Below are 3,921 nucleotides of genomic sequence, written 5' to 3'. Positions count from 1 at the left end.
GTGTGTGTTGTGAGGGTTAGGGTCTGTAGAGTGTGTATTGTTAGGGTTAGGGTCTGTAGAGTGTGTGTTGTTAGGGTTAGGGTCTGTAGAGTGTGTATTGTTAAGGTTAGGGTCTGTAGAGTGTGTGTTGTTAGGGTTAGGGTCTGTAGAGTGTGTATTGTTAGGGTTAGGGTCTGTAGAGTGTGTATTGTTAGGGTTAGGGTCTATAGAGTGTGTGTTGTTAGGGTCTGTAGAGTGTGTATTGTTAGGGTTAGGGTCTGTAGAGTGTGTATTGTTAGGGTCGGGGTCTGTAGAGTGTGTGTTGTTAGGGTTAGGGTCTGTAGAGTGTGTATTGTTAGGGTTGGGGTCTGTAGAGTGTGTGTTGTTAGGGTCTGTAGAGTGTGTGTTGTTAGGGTCTGTAGAGTGTGTATTGTTAGGGTTAGGGTCTGTAGAGTGTGTATTGTCAGGGTTAGGGCCTGTAGAGTGTGTGTTGTTATGGCCTGTAGAGTGTGTATTGTTAGGGTTAGGGTCTGTAGAGTGTGTGTTGTTAGGGTCAGGGTCTGTAGAGTGTGTGTTGTTAGGGTTAGGGTCTGTAGAGTGTGTATTGTTAGGGTCAGGGCCTGTATAGTGTGTATTGTTAGGGTTAGGGTCTGTAGAGTGTGTATTGTTAGGGTTGGGGTCTGTAGAGTGTGTGTTGTTAGGGTCTGTAGAGTGTGTGTTGTTAGGGTCTGTAGAGTGTGTATTGTTAGGGTCTGTAGAGTGTGTGTTGTTAGGGTCTGTAGAGTGTGTGTTGTTAGGGTCTGTAGAGTGTGTATTGTTAGGGTTGGGGTCTGTAGAGTTTGTATTGTTAGGGTCTGTAGAGTGTGTGTTGTTAGGGTCTGTAGAGTGTGTGTTGTTAGGGTCTGTAGAGTGTGTGTTGTTAGGGTCTGTAGAGTGTGTGTTGTTAGGGTCTGTAGAGTGTGTATTGTTAGGGTCTGTAGAGTGTGTGTTGTTAGGGTCTGTAGAGTGTGTGTTGTTAGGGTCTGTAGAGTGTGTATTGTTAGGGTTAGGGTCTGTAGAGTGTGTATTGTTAGGGTTTGTAGAGTTTGTGTTGTTAGGGTCTGTAGAGTGTGTGTTGTTAGGGTTGGGGTCTGTAGAGTGTGTATTGTTAGGGTTAGGGCCTGTAGAGTGTGTGTTGTTATGGCCTGTAGAGTGTGTATTGTTAGGGTTAGGGTCTGTAGAGTGTGTGTTGTTAGGGTCAGGGTCTGTAGAATGTGTGTTGTTAGGGTTAGGGTCTGTAGAGTGTGTATTGTTAGGGTCAGGGCCTGTAGAGTGTGTATTGTTAGGGTTAGGGTCTGTAGAGTGTGTATTGTTAGGGTTGGGGTCTGTAGAGTGTGTGTTGTTAGGGTCTGTAGAGTGTGTGTTGTTAGGGTCTGTAGAGTGTGTATTGTTAGGGTCTGTAGAGTGTGTGTTGTTAGGGTCTGTAGAGTGTGTGTTGTTAGGGTCTGTAGAGTGTGTATTGTTAGGGTTAGGGTCTGTAGAGTGTGTATTGTTAGGGTCTGTAGAGTGTGTGTTGTTAGGGTTAGGGTCTGTAGAGTTTGTGTTGTTAGGGTCTGTAGAGTGTGTGTTGTTAGGGTCTGTAGAGTGTGTGTTGTTACGGTCTGTAGAGTGTGTGTTGTTAGGGTCTGTAGAGTGTGTGTTGTTAGGGTCTGTAGAGTGTGTATTGTTAGGGTCTGTAGAGTGTGTGTTGTTAGGGTCTGTAGAGTGTGTATTGTTAGGGTTAGGGTCTGTAGAGTGTGTACTGTTAGGGTCTGTAGAGTGTGTGTTGTTAGGGTTAGGGTCTGTAGAGTTTGTGTTGTTAGGGCCTGTAGAGTGGTGTTGTTAGGGTTGGGGTCTGTAGAGTGTGTATTGTTAGGGTTGGGGTCTGTAGAGTGTGTGTTGTTAGGGTCTGTAGAGTGTGTGTTGTTAGGGTTAGGGTCTGTAGAGTGTGTATTGTTAGGGTCTGTAGAGTGTGTTTTGTTAGGGTTGGGGTCTGTAGAGTGTGTGTTGTTAGGGTCAGGGCCTGTAGAGTGTGTATTGTTAGGGTTAGGGTCTGTAGAGTGTGTGTTGTTAGGGTTGGGGTCTGTAGAGTGTGTGTTGGTAGGGTTAGGGCCTGTAGAGTGTGTGTTGTTAGGGTCAGGGCCTGTAGAGTGTGTATTGTTAGGGTTAGGGTCTGTAGAGTGGTGTGTTGTTAGGGTTGGGGTCTGTAGAGTGTGTATTGTTAGGGTTAGGGTCTGTAGAGTGTGTGTTGTTAGGGTCTGTAGAGTGTGTGTTGTTAGGGTTAGGGCCTGTAGAGTGTGTATTGTTAGGGTTGGGGTCTGTAGAGTGTGTATTGTTAGGGTTAGGGCCTGTAGAGTGTGTATTGTTAGGGTTGGGGTCTGTAGAGTGTGTATTGTTAGGGTTAGGGTCTGTAGAGTGTGTGGTGTTAGGGTTAGGGTCTGTAGAGTGTGTATTGTTAGGGTCTGTAGAGTGTGTATTGTTAGGGTTAGGGTCTGTAGAGTGTGTGTTGTTAGGGTCTGTAGAGTGTGTGTTGTTAGGGTCTGTAGAGTGTGTATTGTTAGGGTTAGGGTCTGTAGAGTGTGTGTTGTTAGGGTCTGTAGAGTGTGTATTGTTAAGGTTAGGGTCTGTAGAGTGTGTATTGTTAGGGTCTGTAGAGTGTGTGTTGTTAGGGTTAGGGTCTGTAGAGTGTGTATTGTTAGGGTCTGTAGAGTGTGTGTTGTTAGGGTCTGTAGAGTGTGTGTTGTTAGGGTTAGGGTCTGTAGAGTTTGTGTTGTTAGGGTCTGTAGAGTGTGTGTTGTTAGGGTCTGTAGAGTGTGTGTTGTTAGGGTCTGTAGAGTGTGTGTTGTTAGGGTCTGTAGAGTGTGTGTTGTTAGGGTCTGTAGAGTGTGTATTGTTAGGGTCTGTAGAGTGTGTGTTGTTAGGGTCTGTAGAGTGTGTGTTGTTAGGGTCTGTAGAGTGTGTATTGTTAGGGTTAGGGTCTGTAGAGTGTGTATTGTTAGGGTCTGTAGAGTGTGTGTTGTTAGGGTTAGGGTCTGTAGAGTTTGTGTTGTTAGGGCCTGTAGAGTGTGTGTTGTTAGGGTTGGGGTCTGTAGAGTGTGTATTGTTAGGGTTGGGGTCTGTAGAGTGTGTGTTGTTAGGGTCTGTAGAGTGTGTGTTGTTAGGGTTAGGGTCTGTAGAGTGTGTATTGTCAGGGTCTGTAGAGTGTGTTTTGTTAGGGTTGGGGTCTGTAGAGTGTGTGTTGTTAGGGTCAGGGCCTGTAGAGTGTGTATTGTTAGGGTTAGGGTCTGTAGAGTGTGTATTGTTAGGGTTAGGGTCTGTAGAGTGTGTGTTGTTAGGGTCTGTAGAGTGTGTATTGTTAGGGTCTGTAGAGTGTGTGTTGTTAGGGTCTGTAGAGTGTGTGTTGTTAGGGTCTGTAGAGTGTGTATTGTTAGGGTCTGTAGAGTGTGTATTGTTAGGGTTGGGGCCTGTAGAGTGTGTGTTGTTAGGGTCAGGGCCTGTAGAGTGTGTATGGTTAGGGTTAGGGTCTGTAGAGTGTGTGTTGTTAGGGTTGGGGGTCTGTAGAGTGTGTGTTGTTAGGGTCTGTAGAGTGTGTGTTGTTAGGGTTAGGGTCTGTAGAGTGTGTATTGTTAGGGTTAGGGTCTGTAGAGTGTGTGTTGTTAGGGTCTGTAGAGTGTGTGTTGTTAGGGTTAGGGCCTGTAGAGTGTGTATTGTTAGGGTTGGGGGTCTGTAGAGTGTGTATTGTTAGGGTTAGGGTCTGTAGAGTGTGTATTGTTAAGGTTAGGGTCTGTAGAGTGTGTGTTGTTAGGGTTAGGGTCTGTAGAGTGTGTATTGTTAGGGTTAGGGCCTGTAGAGTGTGTATTGTTAGGGTTGGGGTCTGTAGAGTGTGTGTTGTTAGGGTTAGGGTCTGTAGAGTGTGTATTGTTA

Source organism: Oncorhynchus kisutch, unplaced genomic scaffold, assembly GCF_002021735.2.
Source record: "Oncorhynchus kisutch isolate 150728-3 unplaced genomic scaffold, Okis_V2 scaffold724, whole genome shotgun sequence".
Classification (NCBI taxonomy): domain Eukaryota; kingdom Metazoa; phylum Chordata; class Actinopteri; order Salmoniformes; family Salmonidae; genus Oncorhynchus; species Oncorhynchus kisutch.
The sequence above is the reverse complement of the archived record's forward strand: the minus strand, read 5'-3'. Positions refer to the sequence as shown.